Source organism: Sebastes fasciatus, chromosome 6 (assembly GCF_043250625.1).
Source record: "Sebastes fasciatus isolate fSebFas1 chromosome 6, fSebFas1.pri, whole genome shotgun sequence".
NCBI classification, from domain to species: Eukaryota; Metazoa; Chordata; class Actinopteri; order Perciformes; family Sebastidae; genus Sebastes; species Sebastes fasciatus.
Window position 1 is genome coordinate 4,047,197 of NC_133800.1, and position 19,997 is coordinate 4,067,193.

Here is a 19,997-nt window from a genome sequence, read left to right on the forward strand (position 1 = left end):
CAGTAACCACAGACATTGACAGCTCTATGACACAGTAAATGATGCCTATAATTACTGAATATGCAATAAATTATGATGCTGAGGTTTACAACAGCAATGCTGTCTTGTAATTTATTTTAAAGCCTTTAAACAAAGCTTAGTCACCTTTTAACCTTCAGGGCTGAAATGTGTCGCAACACCAGTTGCTGTGCGTGATCGCCGTCTTTTAATTAGGCCAAGTTCATAACAACAGTCCTGGACAACTCATTGGCACCAATCCTAAAATAGATATTTACAGCCACGACAGCGAGCGACGCTGGTATTGTTTTCACCTTGCGAGTCTGTTTGTGTGTCATCATGTGTTGTTTGTGTTGTTTACGACATCCAGAGAACTTGACTTGTATATAGACTAGGGCTGTCAAAGTTAACATGATAATAACACGTTAACACAAATTTGTTTTAACGCCACTAATTTCTTAACACATCAACGCAACTTGAGATTTTTAGGTTGTAGTTTTAAAGATAGAGTGAAGATACTGGTATCATATGAAATTACAAAACCTAAGGAATCCATTGGTACCAACCGTGTCATAATAGCTTGTTGCGAATTAGGCTAATTAATGCTACAAAGTTACGCTAAAGTTTGGCGAGGAAAAACTGGCATGGCCATTTTCAGAGGGGTCCCTTGACCTCTGACCTCCAGATATGTGAATGAAAATGGGTTCTATACCTACGAGTCTCCCCTTTACAGACATGCCCACTTTATGATATTCACATGCAGTTTGGGGCAAGTCATATTATATTATGTTTTGTGTTGTTAATTGATTTCCAATAATAACTATACATACATTTGTATATGCAGCATATTTGTCCACTCCCATGTTGATGAGAGTATTAATTACTTAACAAATCTCCCTTTAAGGTACATTTTGAACAGATAAAATATGTGTGATTAATTTGCGATTAATCATGATTAACTATGGACAGTCAGGCGATTAATCGCGGTTAAATATTTTAATCAACTGACAGACCTAGTGTAAATGTTTTGTTTTGTTTCATTTTGTTCTTATTTTATTGGTGGTTATTGGTGCCTTTTAGATATGTTTATATAATTTCATATGTACACATGTTTTTCTTTGCTGCTTGTGTGCATGTCTGTCCCTCATCTTTATTTGTCCAGCTTTGCTGTCCTATTTCCTAGCTGTTATTTCTATTTCTGTGTAAGTACATAGAGAGAGAAGGATAAAACTGGAGTCAAATTCCTTGTACGTATGTACTTTGTGCAAATAAACCTGATTCTGATTCATGGCAAAATGTGGCCTTGGAGACACCTACTGTATCAGGAACTACCACAGAAGTGATTTCGAGTACTTCGCCAGGTGTTTATATTTCCGTCGACAGATTTTGTTACCGCGATAGCGTCACAACCGTGCAAGATGCAGTCACGAAACTTTACAAGTGTGTAGCTGAGGTCAAAATGCAGGTCGAGTCCGAAGATAGGTGTGGTCCGAGCAAGTGTGCAGGAAGTAGGGGGGTATAGGAAGCAAGCCCCCAGGAAGAGCGCCGGGTTTTGAAGCAAATCTTATGTAGATGTCAAACGGTGGTCCTGCAACTTCCGTGTCATTGGGTCCAAAAATACTTTTTCCCATAGACCTAGGCCATTCAAGTGAATAGCCCTTATTTAAATCATTAGGGTAAATAAAAGTTGGAAAATGCAGTAATAGCTGAATCCAGAGTTATTTCTCTTCCTCCGTTCATGTGAATGAGACTCAGACTGAGGCTGCACCGAGGGAGTTAAAGGAAACGAAGAATGATTTCTTTATGGTGCCCAATGGACACGGAAGCTCGCCGGAAGATCTGGGTAATTTTATACGCGGAAAGTCAAGGTTTTTAGCATCATGCACCACTGAGCAACTTTCATAGGAATGAATGGGGCCCCGCTATATATTTATTTTGCACTGTGAATCCGAAGTCTAACACGTCGACTGCAAATAAAAATGTACCTAATATCTAATTGGTCGTATAACTCCAGCTTTTGGGTTGATTCATTTATTGATTGGTAACAAAGAAGGACTGTCAGCTCAGCTGCAGTTTCACAGATAGAGAAATAGTGCATTTGATTTAATTTCCAGCCAGCCCTGACCTTGGCAAACCTCACTTGGCCTCGACATGGAAAGCTGCCCAGAGCCGCTGTGGTCTCTCCAAAGTTCCAGTGGTGTGAGTGAGCACCGTTAATAGACATACCGCCCCTAACCACCGGTGGAGAAATGAACGTTTCAATTACAGTACGGTGCACTGCTAATAGCACTTGGACTGCGTGTCCAGCTGGATTCCATTTGTTGCCGCGCTGGGAGATCGCCGGCGAAGATGCCACGAGCGTCCGCGGCATTGAACGTGCCTTGGCGGGGAACGAGGAGCAGCTCAGACGGTCGGGATTCATGCTCTGATTGACAACTTTTTTTTTTTCTTCCACTTCGGGACGGCCTGTGGTCATAATGTACTCACTTTAAGCATCATGGGCCTTATGTCTGTTTTATGTCTTCCCTGGATGGGCATCCAGACTCAGAGGCTGCCATTATGATGATTACACTCATCTTATCCGCTGCACTGCAGGCCAGGATACACAGTTTATCTCCACTTAAATATCAGATGCTTAACTTTTCTTGCAGTATTATTGCAGCCACATTAAGGCAGACTGTACCTTTCTGAAGATAAATGAATAGGGAGGATGAAATGCAACAATGGTCCCCACTGAAACAAGAGCAAATTGCTGATTAAGTAATTTGGAATCGGCTAAATTACCCATAAATTGCCCATATCACTATGCGAGTGTAATTGTGTGTAGTGTAAACTGAAGTTAGCCAAGCATTCAAAAAAATCACAGATGTCACACTTTCTCTCTTCAGTCACTTAACACACATGAGATGTTTGTTAGCTGAAAGACAGCTGAGTGTGACTTCAGCTGACAAACAGTCTTCAGTGTGTCTGTGCGCCGCCATCACTCAGCTGTGTGGTATCCAGACACAACTGTTCAAACAGATACATTATTCCAAATGTCAACACACGGCCCATACACACACATACACACACTTGCTGTATGCATTACACATCTGTATACAAAACACATTCACTCAATAATACAAATGAGCTGTGTTTCTCAGCTTGTGTAACGGGGAATTGAATTGTGTATATTACAACAATGGTTATTTACACTTGGGCTGAGCAATGATTTTGTATTTTTAAAATAAGCTACAATATTTCAATGATCAAGTTGTTTAGGTATCTATGTCTTAAGTTTTATTTCGTCCTCCCATTTTGGAAAAATAACAGCACTTCACCATTATGGGTCCATAAAACCCGCAACTATCAACAATAATACTTATTATCATGATAAAATCAGTGCAAATGCAGCTTTTCATAGCAGACATTTTGAGCTAAAAATAATGCATAAATGGTTCAAATAGTTAAATAAAAATAATGACGAAACAGTTAAAAGGTTAGCTAAAAGTAATGCATAATGGTTAAAATAGCTAGCTAAAAGTAATGGCTAAACGGTTAAAAGGTTAGCTAAAAGTAAAAGATAAATGGTTAAAACAATTAACTAAAAGTAATAGATAGATGGTTCAAATAGTTAGCTAAAGGTAATGGCTAAAACGTTAAACAGTTAGCTAAAAGTAAAGGATGAATGGTTCAAATAGGTAGCTAAAAGTAAAGGTGTCATAGTAGGAAAAGTAATATCAGTAAGGAAAAAGCCATTAATGTTATTGATCAGTGCCACTCTAAGGATTTCCCTGTTTTATATTGATCAGTTTTACAGTAAATATACTGTAATTACTCAATGCTTGCAGTGACAGAACCCAGAATTATGTTTCCATACAACAAAACTGCATTATCACTCCAGGATTACCTTTGTTTGTAACGCATCACAAATACGTTTCTGATAATTGTCAGTGTAATGAAGAGAACGGAAGTGGATGGACGTGTCAAACAAACACATGACTTTCAGCCAGGGGACCGTTGTTCGCGTCCCATGTGAAATCAAAAGATTTAAATTTACGTGATGTAACATACTTAAAGATGCTAAATATGAGCTTAGGAGTCATTTCTATTGTCTCTGAATGGCTCTCAACATGGCGACAGCGAGCCGCGGCTCACAGCTAACGGTGCTAAGAGCGCTAAATAGTTCAAAATAAGTGCTGACAGCGCTAACAGGCAGGGAAGCGGAGAGTGAGTGCTACACTTCTGCGACGACGCTGTTGGTCCTAACGGCGTTATCAGCCGTAACCGCCATATAAGAGCAGTGCAGAGCGGCGGAGGTGAGCTAGCCAGTCATGCACGCTCACATGCACGAACATGCACTAAAAGCACTTGCGACCAGATTTCCCCCTCAGCTGTATTGAGTGATTTAGCATCTTTCAGCTCATTGTTCTGGTTTACCAGGCCACAACTTTCACTCTTCATCATATTGTTTTCAGCCACAGCAGACGGCCAAAAAAAAATCTGTAACCGCGGGTTTAAATAAAGGGCAAATGTTGAGTATCGGAATAGTTTCTCAATCCTTTCAATTAGCTAAACTGGAACTCAAAGAAAAGGCTGTTAAAACTGAAGAGATTTTAGTACCTCTCACTCTTTCTCTCTTTCAGCTTCCCTTGTCTCCCTAAGGTGCTGCACTGACAGCTCCAGAGTCCCTGGACACTGTTGGTCCAGTGTGACACAGTGGCCTGATTCCTTCACTGTGAACGTAATGAGGTGTTCTGAGATTCTGTCCTGCAGTGCAGACGAATAGACAGACGGACAAGAAATTAGACAGAAATCCTTTTACCCGCCATGTTAAACATGCAGTTTGGTTTTGACTACTTCCTTCGACTATCTTTTCACTTCGAGTTCAGCTTAAACTTAGCCAGTGCTTGAAGTGGAAAAAAACAAGTGCCAGTTCTCCTCTTATTCACATGTTGGCGTGTGTATCGGCCGGTATCAGCAATCTCTTGTGACTTATTCCTATTTATTTATTATTTCTTTATAGGTCCCATATTGTAAAAAGTGACATTTTCATGGCTTTATATTATAAAGCAGGTTTAAGTGATATATAAATACTGTGAAAGTATCAAAACACACAATCCACAAATAAAGACACATAGCCCGTATTCAGAAACTGTGCATTTGAAACAAGCCGTTAGGATTTCTGTACATTTGTGATGTCACAAATCTACAATATTTATACAATTTCACAGTTTTAAACGTAAACATTCTAAATGTGTCCCAGTTTATTTCTGGTTGCAGTGTATGTGAATGACATCAGCTGACAGGAAGTAAACATGGCCCCAAGCTGTTTCCTAGCAACGCAATTCCGTTGCCATTCCGTTGAACTGCGCCGTTATGAATCACCATTATGAATATCCCAGAGAACCTGATATGGAGAGGGCAGAAAAGAGTACCGGCAGCTTGTGAGAAGTGCCGGTACTCAAGAAAAAGTCACAGTACGCCAAGGAGTAAAATGTAGAAGTGCGTACCAGCCCACTTCGAGCACTGAACTTAGCAGTAAAGCACAACAAGTTTAATGATACACTTTCAAATTCTATTTTAAAACATTTAAAGGTCCCACATCGTGCTCATTTTCAGGTTCATATTTGTATTTTATGTTTCTACTAGAACATGTTTACATGCTGTAATGTTCAATAAACACATTATTTTCCTCGTACTGTCTGTCTGAACATACCTGTATTTACCCTCTGTCTGAAACGCTCCATTTTAGTGCATTTCAATGGAATTGCAACGGAATTGCGTTGCTAGGCCACAGCTTTGGTCCATGTTTACTTCCTGTCAGCTGATGTCATTAATATACACTGCAACAGGAAATAAACCGGGACACATTTAGAATGTTTATGTTTAAAACCGTGTAATGGTCTAAATATTGTATATTTGTGACATCACAAATGGACAGAAATCCTAACGGCTTGTTTCAAAAGCGCAATTCCTGTATACGGGCTGTGTGTATTTCTCCGTATATTGAGCGTTTTGATACTTTCACAGTATTTATATAGCACTTAAACCTGCTTTATATTATAAAATACCTGAAAATCTAACTTTTTACAATAGAGGGACCTTTGAAATAAAGTCACTCATTTTGTTTTAGCCTTGTGGCTTTGCATTTAAATTATATAGGTGGGTCTGTTGATTGCATCATCTAGGAGCTCATGGTCAAATCAACTACTAATCTCACAACAAACATTTTGTGTCACATTTTCACATCGCAGGGTCGGTTTATGTCTTTAAGTCCCTTCTTGACAACCTTCACACATTAAGACGTTCATGGTTAATGTTTGCAGCTCTGCACCATCCATGAGTTCTCTGTTTCATTTAGCAGGACCGTGTCAATGTGAGCGTGTGCACTCGCATACACAAGTTTATATTAGCAGAGACCTTGCGGTTTGTTGAGTGAGGGTAAAAAACAAACAATTTCTTTCCACAGGCAGCGTGATTATTTTTACTTTTTTCGGAGAACTCTTTTGGACGTTGAAAGACCCCTCCCCTCACCTCCGCGGTCCCTCCTCCACCTTCTGCTCCTCGAGTAGTGAGTTACCCTCGTGTCGATGATGGCGCTTGGGGCAAAAAAAAAAGAGAAGAAAATGGGGAGGGGATAGGAGGGAGAGCCAGGGAGAGGGTGGGAAGGGAAACAGAGCTGATTATCCAAATACAGTCATTAAAGGGGAAATGTGTTTTTCAAGCTGTCAAGATGATTAATGGGTGAGAGCAAATCCTCACAAATGCTCTTGTTTAGTCTAACTGGCAGACACGATCCTGCCCATTGATTTATGGCAGGCCTGCTGTGTGAGACCATAGTGAGGTTAGAGGGTGTGTGTTTGTGTGTGTGTGCGTAAAGGGGGTGTGTGAGAGTTTGTGCGTGCGTGTTCACTGTGGGTTTGTGTGCACATGTGTGCATATGTGTGGCGGCGTGTTCGTCCACATGACCGGAGGAGCTGAGGAGGGATCAGGCAACAGAGGAGAGCAGTGAGTAAATTCCCCTCATCGGCTTTCACCCCCTGCTCTGACAAATCAGCTACACAAACCCGAGAAGGTTAGCTGAGCCCTTTTTTTTCTTTTTTTTTTACTTTATGGCTCCATGATTGAACATCAACAACAGGATCGATGTTACATCCAGAATGAATCAAACAGCTGTCCAGAGGTACTTGCGCTTTCATCTGTCACTTGCCAATATCCTTCCTCACAGCTGAGATTGGAACAGAATAAGCAATATTTCTCTCATTGCTCAACTGTAACTGATGTTTATCTGGCCCTGTGGTGTAGATATCATTACCTACAGTAACAGCACCTCTTTGTAGGGCAAAGCAATAGTCAGTTATAATTTAATAAACAAGCACGGTGTCATGACATGTTTTTAATTTGGCAAATACATTCTTGCCGAGAGGTAGATGAGAAGATTTGATATTACTCTCGTTCTGAATCTGTTTGCTATGAATATGCAGCTGCAGATAGCAGCCGGTTAGCTTTGCTTAGCGTAAAGACTCTCGTAAAAAAGCTCAATTTTATTTAAGTTTGTGCAAGTGAAGGGACCTTTATTGAGGTTAGAGTGAATGTGTTTGGTTTTCATTAACGAACGGGAACTTTCACAGAAATGAAAACTCTGCTCGGTCTAAAATATAAGCTGGAAAATGCGCCCATAATGTTAAATCCGTGGTGCTATTTCTGTATCAAACTACTGCCTGTTCCTTTTGAGGTGGGAAAAGTTTGCACACATGGAGCAATTTTTAATGCAAAGAGTTATATGAGAAGACTGATACCAATCTCATATCTGTCCGGTAAATATGAAGCGCAAATAGTTATCTTAGCTTAGCACAAAGCCTGGAAACAGGGGGAAACAGTTAGCATGGCTCAGTACATAACATTCACCCACCAGCACCTCTAAAGCTTACTCATTAATAACTGTATATAAGAAGTGGACGTAGTCACCGCGTGACGTCACCCATTGGTTTGTGGACTGCTGTTTTGAAGCTTCGAGTTCAGCATTTTGGCCATCGCCATTTTGTTATTTGGCCAAAGAACGTATATTTCCAAGAAGTAAAATTAAATTTTTTGTTCCATTACAACGTTAGCACCGTGCAGCAGAGCTACTCTTCCGCCATTTTGGACTGAAAACGACTACCGGACACCAGTAAAACGTCCACCTAAAAAGTGCCGTACAAAAGTAAAACAAAATGATTTCTATTCTGTTGTCATATTCTACTGAAATGGCCTGTGTTGAATAATAAAATATTATATACATAATAAGCATTTTCAGTCCAAAATGGCGGCAGCAGCTGTTGTCAAAAAAACACAGGAGTTTTGTCTCTTTGCTTCTTTTCTCTTTGATTTAGCCGTCGCCATCTTGTTTCAACTTTCATTCAACTTATATAGCGCTTTTAAAGAACTCAAAGACGCTTTACACTATCGGGGGGAAAACGGTGTGAGACAAACGACATACACAGGCGCACTCTCATACAAACACACGGACAATGGGTAAGGGGAGGGGGGGGGGGCTATGAGTAGGCAGACGAGAAAAGATGGGTCTTGAGGCGGGAAGTGACACGAGAGGGTGAAGCTAAGTACATCAAACGCTGAATACCAATTTTTAGAAGAACAAAATGTTACAATTAACTTTGATAAACCGAAAACACACTGTGAAAGGGTTAAAGTTGTAAGACGAAAACACGGACAACACCCAGACTGGACAATGCCGAGCTAGCGACCTGTCAATCACAAGATAACCACGCCCTAAAGCATCCCCTGCTTTATGGTCTGTTTGACTCTTAATGGGACCATAATTTACTAAATGAACATCATGCTGTATTGAAGAGGACTTGAAAAAAGCAATTGAGACCATAAACTCATGTTTACAATGTTTACTGAGGTAATGAATCAAGTGAGAAGTAGGCTCATTTTCAGAGGAGTCGCCCCCTGTTGGCTATTAGAAAGAATGCAAGTTTAAAGCACTTACGTTTTGGCTTCACTTTTCAGACCCGAAGGTTGCCTACTGTTAATAACATGTTATATTTGGAGTCTCCACTGATGGCGATGACAGAACTTCAAGAAGTCACAGCTAACAGCCAAGAAATAGTCTGCCACATAACCACCCGTAAAACCACAACTTGATGGTTTTATACTTTGGTTTATATAACGGGATATAAGGTGTTGATTAGTGAGATTTAGAGGTGCCCGTAGTTGTATTTGTCGAACAATTCCTTTAAATCGCAAATGACTTGCTCTATTTGTGCACAGAGAGGAACTTGTCTTACTTTGAAAGATATAGGCAGTTTCATATAGAAATAGCCCAGCAGGTGTAGTTTAGCTCATATGAGTACATTTTAGGATAAAGTAAAATAAAGTATTAATTTCTGTGGAATTTCCTGTGCATGAATGACAACCAAAACCATTCCTTCTAACTGTAACAAAAGTTCCTTGACTTGCCCAAACCTGTTAGCCCTGTCACCCTGACGAACAGGTGAAAATGACGTGTCTAATTGCTTCTGTTGTTACGTAGGTACATAGTGTTCATTTGACTCATGTCCAAAATATAATATATGTTCTGTTTCAGAGGGAATACTCTGTTGCAGTATGTTGGTGCTTTTTCTTGTCCACAGTCTTGTCGTGTACTGGAAGGTTTCCAAGATTTCTACTCAGTTTAGATGATGTATTGCATTCTGTATACGGCTCACAGTAATATATACAGTATATATACACTATATATACACATATGTACGTGTGTTTTGACACTGTATCAGCCATTGACATAACATCATAGTGATAAAACCTCGCTATAAACTTTCTGGGGAGAAAAGATCGATGACATTAATGACTCATTTTTCACCGTAAAATCAGTTTTCTAGGAATTGATAAATGCAATTTCTAGGAAAACTCTAGGAAAATCACTGAAAAAGAGACAGAAACTAAAACTTTCTCAACAAAAGAAATCAAGGATAAACACAAACACAGAAGGTCTCCCTATCTGTCTGATAGGAGAACTCTGAGAACTGAAGAACAACGAGCACAAGAGAAGAAATAAAAACATTACTGTGAATTCATTTTCCTGGTATCTGAAATGAGCTGGTGTTACTTTTCATTACCAAATTCTGTGTAGGAATTGTGTAGTATGCATATTTAATAAATTGTAATGGATAGCTGCACTTTTACAAAAGCCATATGTTCTGTTTTTTCATGTTGTTTTCCTTCCTGTAACTTCTTGCTATTTGCTGCTGCAACAATCCAGATTCTCCACAGCCATAACTGAAGTTTCATCTTATTGTATCTGAATAAATTGCCCCTTCAAGGGATTTTAAAACAAACTCCATGAATTTATTGCAAATCCTTATTGGCTCTGCTCTGATGGAAAGTCCCGGTGCGCTCGTCCCCAGAAGGCAAATACGTCACCGTGGAGCGGTCCGGTCCAGCTCTCCAGGCTGGTCCAGATGGATGGCTAGCAGCTGTTGGCCCTTCAACCTCTTCCCTCAGCACAACCATTAGGCCTATCTGTCTGCAATTTCCTCATTCTTCCTCAGTTCCCTCTGAAGTCCACTCTGATCGCTTTCCCACACCCCCACAGCTCAGCAGCACACCACACTGTACGTACAGTGCAGCGTCGTTTGGCCTGAGCGGACCCGAGCACATTCACAGCACCAATTACCCTGTCCACCCACACATGTATGCACACACAGGCATGCATGCTCATAATCACACACACACATCCCCTAATAAATTTCACCATGAGACAAAGCAGGCATGAGGAAAATGTTAACAGGAGATTTCTGCAACCAGGGGGAAGATTAATGTAGCGCCGCAGAGAGAGGCCAGTTGTGTAACTTTGTGCCGGGACCTCCTCTGGGACTCTGCAGTACAGTGAAGAGCACGACATCCTAAACTCTCAAACAGGTTTGGTAACAGATGATACCGAGAAAAGAAGACAAGAGGAGAGGGGAATGAGAGTGGGCGTCCAAACCTTTAAAGTTAAATCATGACTTATTGCTGACATGACTTTATTGTGTTGGGTGCAACTGACTGGATGCATTTCTCACTTTATTTTAAAGGTGCTAAATGCGAGATTTCTATTGCCTCTGCACGGCTCTCAACATGGCGACAGCCGAGCTGGCGGCTCGTAGGGAACGATGCTAACAGCGCTATCAGTGAAAACAACGCAACCTTGCTGACAGAGCTAACAGTGTTAACCTGGAGGGGGGGGGGCCGGAGGGTGGACGCTACACTTCCGCAATGGCGCTGTCAGTTAGGACGGAGTTAGCAACTTCATTCTCTGCTCAGGTAGACATTACTCCTTTATATCTTTACATAGCAAATTAGTTTGTTTGCTGCTATATTAATGCTCTAGATATAGAGCACCTTTAAAGTTGCTATGATCAATATTTTTTATAATAAATAATGAGATTATGACGTGTAGGCCTAATGACAAAGGTCGCTCGTAGTGACAAACCCACAGAGAATTATCACCTGATTCTGGCCTACATCTTAAACGAACTGTACGTTTTTACACGTATAAACGTTTTGTGATAGTTTTTTATTGCCAATGTGTGAACAGGTTGTAACCTAACCTAAAAAATAAGACCTTCCACGACTTTCTGGGTTTCCTCTATCACCCTGTAGACTGCTTTTAATGTGAAGAATGCGGGACGTTTTTTCCGGGAAATTCCAACGGATGTGACATCATGCGCAGTCATTTTTATTTGCAGCTCCGCTACAGAGCTAACAGTGTGCAACCATAGCTAACATTCGGTTAGAAATGGAGTCCGCTAACGCCACCAAACGCCCTCAAGTGACCAAAAAATCAGTGATTGAAACATATTGGTATACAATGCTGTATTTGGTGACTTACAGACGTAGGCAAAGTTGTTGGTAACGTTCCGTTAAAGAGAGAAAAACCCACAATGGTCACTGAAATAACTTGAAACTGACAAAAGTAATAATAAATAAAAATTTACTGAAAATGAACTAATGAAAATCAGCTGTTGCTTTTGAATTGTGGTTCAACAGAATCATTTTAAAAAACAAACTGATGAAACTGGCCTAGACAAAAATGATGGTAGCCCTAGAAAAGATGTAAAATAATTTGACCATAGGGACATATTAAACTAAGGTGTGTCCTGTAATTAGCATCACAGGTGTCTTCAAACTTGTAATCAGTCAGTCTGCCTATTTAAAGGGTGAAAAGTAGTCACTGTGCTGTTTGGTGTCATGGTGTGTACCACACTGAACATGGACCACAGAAAGCTAAGGAGAGAGTTGTCTCAGGAGATCAGAAAGAACATTATAGACCTTCATGTTAAAGGTAAAGGCTATAAGACCATCTCCAAGCAGCTTGACGTTCCTGTGACTACAGCTGCACATATTATTCAGAAGTTTAAGGTCCATGGGACTGTAGCCAACCTCCCTGGACGTGGCCGCAAGAGGAAAATTGATGACATATTGAAGAGACGGATAATACGAATGGTAACCAAAGAGCCCAGAACAACTTCCAAAGAGATTAGAGGTGAACTCCAAGGTCAAGGTACATCAGTGTCAGATCGCACCATCCGTCACTGTTTGAGCCAAAGTGGACTTAATGGAAGACAACCGAGGAGGACACCAAATCATTAAAAAGCGAGACTGGAATTTTCCAAAATGCATATTGACAAGCCACAAAGCTTCTGGGAGAATGTCCTTTGGACAGATGAGACAAAACTGGAGCTTTTTGGCAAGTCACATCAGCTCTATGTTCACAGACGAAGAGATGAAGCATCCAAAGAAAAGAACACTGTACCTAATGTGAAACATGGAGGAGGCTCGGTTATGTTATGGGGCTGCTTTGTTGCATCTGGCACAGGGTGTCTTGAATCTGTGCAGGGTGCAATGAAATCTCAAGACTATCAAGGCATTCTGGAGCGAAATGTGCTGCCCAGTGTCAGAAAGCTTGGTCTCAGTTGCAGGTCATGGGTCCTCAAACAGGATAATGACCCAAAACACAGCTAAAAACACCCAAGAATGGCTAAGAACAAAACATTGGACTATTCTGAAGTGGCCTTCTATGAGCCCTGATCTAAATCCTATTGAACATCTGTGGAAGGAGCTGAAACATGCTGTCTGGAGAAGGCACCCTTCAAACCTGAGACAGCTGGAGCAGTTTGCTCACGAGGAGTGGGCCAACATACCTGTCGACAGGTGCAGAAGTCTCATTGAGAGTTACAGAAATCACTTGATTGCAGTGATTGCCTCAAAAGGTTGTGCAACAAAATATTAAGTTAATGTTACCATCATTTTTGTCTAGGCCAGTTTCATTAGTTTGTTTTTTAAAATGATTCTGTTGAACCATAATTCAAAAACAATATCTGATTTTCATTAGTTAATTTTCAGTGAATTTTTATTTATTATTACTTTTGTCAGTTTCAAGTTATTTCAGTGACCATTGTTGGTTTTTCTCTCTTTAACGGAACGTTACCAACAACTTTGCCTACGTCTGTATTAGCAATACACCTTAGCTTACATTGGACTCACTAACGCATTTTCTCTGTATATTGAGCGTTTTGATGGTTTAACAGTATTTATAAAGCACTTAAACCTGCTTTACAATATAAAAGACATGAAAATCTCACTTTTTACAATATGGGACCTTTAAGGTAGAGCATTTAAGTGCAAAATCCAACCTGAGCTGACCCCGAGTCTGTGAGGTCCAGCTGAATCCTGTTGGGTTTGGGTAAGAGTATGCAGCTCTGGAACGGGGGAGGAGTGTGGGAGCTGGAAAACGTGGAGTCCATCCAAATGTGAGGCATGTAGTCCAGCTGTGAGCTCATTCTCTGTGTATGTACACACTGTATATATTCACTTACTGTGTATACATGTTAAGTTGGGTTTATTCCAGCGGCAAGCTCAGCACCACGCCTATAGCTACATGTGTGTATGTAGAAATATATATGTGTGTGTGTGTGTGTGTGTGTGTGTGTGTGTGTGTGTGTGTGTGTGTCACCGACCAATGATTAATGACCCTGCTTTCTTCAACTTCCTTCCTCTCCAGTCGTGTCACACACATCATCACGCGTCACCATAATAGAGGCCGGCAGACGGCTGCAGCAGCTCCTGCTCGGCCTCATGGACACAAACAGACCATAACATCCTCCACATGCAAATACACCCATACGTTTACATTCGAAGCTGCTCTGGGAGACTTTGCATGTCAGTAGCCCGATAATGTGACAATGTAAACTGTGTCCCTGTACTCTGACCTCAAGTGGAGGTCAGCTTTATGATGTCTGTTTTAAGACACCTTTTTATGTTAAAGCTAGGGTAGGCATGTTGGAGCAAATATGATTTAAAAATAAAGTTATTTTTATAAAATGGTCGCTTTATCGTGACAGTAGTGAACAACCAATCAGAACCGAGCTGGAGCCTTGCCGGTCAAACTAGATCAAATAGGAATCAATATTCTGTTCCTGTAATGCCTATTTCTTGCATAAAATGTTTTCAGAAACATCTTGTAGTGTACCGTTTAGCTGTAAAATGAGAAAGTTTGTGACCCGGCCGCCATGTTGAGATCAGTTGAGGAAATACCAAGCACCGCCCACCAGCCGGAGCAAACTTTTTCATCGATCGATGCGTCGGTCGCACCGACTCCGACTCCGTGAAGAGGACTTCCTATGTAGCTATGCAGGGCTCATTCTAAGATAACGAAAACACAACAGTTCTTTGTTTCAGGTTATTATATACTAATGAAAACATAGTTATGAATATTATATTCCATTTGTGCTACCCCCGAAATGCTACACACTGGTCCTTTAACAACAAAGAACAACATAGATTGCACTAGACAATATGTAGGCTAACAACATATCCCTGCTACGGCCACGTATGCTTATCGAGAGGCCAAGAATAGGGATAAAGAACAAACTACCCATGCACACACAGACCCGGTGAACACATCTCATCCATCAAAGAATCACAGACTTTTCCAAACCGGTCCTGTCAAAAACACTTATGTACAGTATGGAACGCCAAAAGAAAAAGTGCTGCTAAAGGCAAGTGTGTGTTGGTGTGAGCATTCGTCTCCTGGACTGTGTGCTGACATGCTGCAATGTGCTGTAAGTGTGTGTGTGTGTGTGAGAGAGGGAGAGAGAGAGAGAGAGAGAAAGAAAGGGCTGTCAAAGAAAGAGAGAGGGAAATGGGAGATAAAGGAAGAAAAAAAAGAATGAGCAGTGGAAAAAAGTGGGAGAGAAGAGAAAAGAAAAGGGAACAGCGGAGAGACAGAGAGCGAGCGAGTCTTGCATGTGTGTTGGTTCCCAGCCCTGTCAGGGCCCTGTCAGCCTGTGATTTATGGCACCGAGACTGGGAGCAGTCTTCGCTGCCAGCTCAGTATTGTTACAACTGACAGCTAATGAGGCCGGACGGGCTTTCAAGCACAGCACTTAACAGAGGCCTCCATCTTCACGAGTCACGAGCTCTCCTCTTTCTTCTCTCCCCTCTCTTTCCCTCTCCCATTTATTTCTTCTTCCAGGGTGGCAGCAGTGTGGCGAGCTACCTCGAGGTTTCTGGGGGTGCGGGGAGAAAATAAGGCATGCCGACAGAGATATATGGGCGACACTCTGTTACTGCAGCACTTCCACTCTCCTCCTCCTCCTCCTCCTCCTGCATGCTATTAAGCCAGAGGCTCAGCTCATATAAATGAGGGAGAGAGGGTGAAATACACAAAGGGAGAGATCCAGCCTCTACGTCTCTTCTCAAACCCAAATATTCCACTCTTTCTACAATTACCCTGTCATGTTTTTAAAAGCCCGGAGTCACACGTCTTCTCAGTCTATCTGTGATTATGTGAGTGTGATCTGTGTGAAGGCACCTGAACTTTATAGCCTTAGCTGCGGTGTATTTTACCTTCGACATCCCTGGCCCGGACCGCTTGGACCCCGTTCTATAATCACTACCAGAGTCTCTGGCAGAGCTGCCCTCCCTCCCCTCCACCTCCTCCCACGGCCCCTGGTTTCTTGTCAGTCGTGATTAATGGCACTAGGGCCCCGGCGCGGCTTACGCTGCCAGTTCCAGCGATGTTCCCTTGATACTTAATGAACTCTGACAAACTTCTTTTCCCTTGCTCTGTTGTTCCCTTTCCCCTCCGCCACCCCACCCCTCCCTGTTTAAAATGCACGGCACAGAGCTGCCACTGCAGCACCTAGGGGTTAGCTCTGGTCCTTTGTAAATTTCTCAAGAGGCCAACGTCTAAAAATAAAAGCACCACAGCTACTTTAGTGTCGAGACCCTTAGTTGTGTGTCACTTCCAGTGGCTTATTGCAGATTGAAGATGAAATAAATTGACTTTTTTGAGTTTGAGTTTTTCAGTGATTGCCCTTTTTAAAAGGCAGATTGTAGCCTAATTTCCTTTAACAAATGTCCAACTTTCTGTTTGTTGCTTCGGCTAACAGCCAATCGTATCCACTGCAAATTAATGAAATAAACATCTGCTGCAAGAAAACAGCGTAAGTCTCCCCAAAATGTTAAAATCATGGCAGGCCGAGGTAGTAGAAGGATAATGCAGCCTTTTCTCCAGTTTTCCTGATGGAAATGAAGCAGTGCATCTTAGCTGGTCTGTGTCGCCATCTGCTGTCCACATTAGGAAAGTGGGTGAAACACCTTTCTCATCAGCATTAACATCTTTTCTGAAAGAAATTAATAACATGAGGGTCAAGAACATGCATTATACTTTATTATACAACAAAAATTACACCAATCACAATGAAATTAACAAGTGGAAACAATTAAATTAAGTAGAGATCACACTGAGATCACAGTGTTTAGTGTTGGATCTTACAACACTAAACAGTTGGCAGGTGTCGTCAATATTCACAGATAGGTGAATAATGTTTCGTATTTATAATACCTGAAGTAGAAGCTGTTGATAAAAATTATAGTATTATTATATTATACTTTTAGCAGTATGGAAATGTTAATGCCACTATAATGGACAGAAGACACTATGATAAGTTGTTCTGATTCAAGTTCAAGCGTCTTGAAATAACTTCTGTTGTGATTTGACGCTATATAAAAATTTATTGAATTGAATTGAATTGAATTGAAGTTCAGCAATAAAAAGTATATAGAATTACCTCCATGTCAAACAAGGCTGGACATGCTGTGAAATACCAGTCAAGCAAATGCCATGGAGGCTCATTAACCCGCTGAGACCCACAATAGACACGTTTTTGTCTTTTTTAGGGGGGTACAGGGAGTCTTTATGTGGAGATAGCAGGTCAGCAGTAGATGTCACATAGAAGTGGAGTACATCATCTGAAAGCTGGGAAGATTAATTTGAGATGCAGCTCAGCACTGTGTGTCAAGATGTTCTAGTAATAAATCAGAAATAAATATGAATTAATTAATTAATTAAGATAAATTGTGAAAGTGTATTAGGGCTTGGAACATGATGATAGAAGTATATGATGGCCATCCCCATGCTCTATTATGTCTCATAAGTTGTTGCAGCAATTTTTGGTTTGATACAGTTTGTTACACAGATTTGGTGCTAAATGTAACCATTTTTTACCACTCAAAAATTGATAAAAAAATTATCAATAGTCCCTCCAAAATACCACATTAAGACACAAAGACCTTGAGGAACACCATAGAAAAAGTCGTGCTGTGATTTGGGATCAAAAACTTTTGACATTTGGAGTTTTTCTGCAAGAATTGCAGTTTATTCGGCGATTGGATGGCGAGCACTTCTGTCGTGTAAACTGCTCAGAAACCCCCTTATTGTCAATCTAGCTAGGAAAGCCATCCATCCTCGGAATGCTCTAGGTCTCTAGTTTGTGGTTGTAAAGTTTCATGAGGCTGTGATTACCCTAGAGGTCACCACAGGTCATTTTATACAGTGAAATTTTAAAAAATGGAGTCACTACAATGAAATGGCTACTATGGGGACTAACATCATCACACATGAATACAATTGGGCTCATTGGATCCACAAGAGTCTCAGCTTTATAGTGATACCCAATTTAAGTAATTCCATTTACGGTCCCCAGTATGCAGACATATTCAAACACACCATTTTCAGAATAGGCCAAAATAACACATTTATACTGCATGCCCCAAACTGCATGTGATTATCATAAAGTGGGCATGTGTGTAAAGGGGAGACTCGTGGGTACCCATAGAACCCATTTTCATTCACGTATCTTGAGGTCAGAGGTCAAGGGACCCCTTGCAAATGGCCATGCCAGTTTTTCCTTGCTAAAATTTAGCCTGACTTTGGAGCATTATTTAGCCCCCTTCCTGACAGTATGACAATGTTGGTACCAATGGCTTATCAGGTTTTCTGGTTTCAAATGATATTTTCACTCTGGCTGTAAAACTGAAACTACCGTAGCCTCTGAAAGACAGTAAAGTCCGTCGAGATTGCACGCGACCCCGCAGATCTCAGGGGGTTAAGTATTGATCACACTAAGATCACAGTGTTTAGTGTTGGATCTTAGAACACTAACAAGCAGGAGTCATCAGTATTCACAGATAGGTGAAACCCAATGAACCACGGTCTAGTTTTGTATTCTTAACATCTGTAGCTGGAAGTTGTTGATACAAATTTGTGTACACATTATGGACATTTTAATGCCACTATAATAGACAGGAGACGCTATGGTAAGTTGTTGTGATTCAAGTTCAGCAATAAAAGGTATAGAATTACTTCCATGTCAAGCAAGGCTGGACATGCTGTAGTGAAATACCAACGGAGGCTCATTAACAAGAGACTTTCAGCTCAGGTTTTGTGGGTTCCAGCTCATAAACTCATGAGGAAACTGAGGTTGATAGTAGAAGAAACCTAATAACAACAACAACAAACATCTGCAACAAAAAAAACTAGTTTCAAGGAGTGGTGGGAAAACCAGGAATACATGAATGCCACATTTCAGGATTGCTATTGGGTGACATAACTAAACCACAGAGTGTGTGAGTGTTTTTTTTTCATCATTATTTCTGGGGACTTTTATGCCTTTTTTGGATAGCAGCAGAGAGATGTAGGAGAGAGCGGTGCAAAAAAAAGATCTCCCGCTGGACTTGAAGCAGGGACAGTGTTCTTCATCGTCATCCTCTTTAACCCCTTAGCCACAGGGATGCCTTAGAGTGTGTATTCTCAACCTTGTTGAACAAAGTATGTTATGTTCTTTTTTATGGGAAGAACAAAAACAGTGCATGTTGCTTCCATTATGACAGACAATAAATGGAATACTTCACACTTGGTGTTCCTGTTGGTCTCTGTCCTCCTAACCAGCTGTTTTGCAGTACAGTTCTGTCAACAAAAAGGCCCAATCCAGCCTGGGGCTCATCATGGAAATCAAGCAGTGCATTTCTGTGTGGAGTTTGCACATTTGTCTTGAGTTTCATGTTTCTGTGGGTTTCCTCTGAATACTCTGGTTTCTTCCCACACTCCAGAGACATACAGGCAGTGTGAACTGCGAAATCTAAATTGTCCATCCTGTTTTGCAAGTACTGTAAATAGTTTATTTAATTTCAAATAAACACGTCGATCATATTTGCCTCGGTTTTACTGAAGCAGGCCAGACGGCTGCTCAAGCCACTGTGGCCAAAAGGGGGCCCAAACGTAATCGTGTGTGTCTATGTATGCCAACGACAAATTCACATAATTAATTTGATTAATAAATTAGCAAAATATTGTGATATGGCTTAAAAAACTACCCTCTTTTTATACTTTTAAAGATACTGATTTTAAAACATATTTGATTACGATTGAAAACTTAAAACTCAAAAATTCTAAATTGGCAAAAACTATAAGATTATGTAGACATTTCAAATTTATTTTAATTGTCTGACAGACCCTGATTGTTTTTTTTTTATTATTAATCTTCCTTTCCTTTTCTTACATTTTATTAGTTGTGTAATTTAGTTTATTTTCATATTATTTTTATACTGTGAAATATATATATATTGATATGTAATGAAAAAGCTGAACTACTGTACTAGATTTTCTAAATAATGTATTGAAAATAATGTAT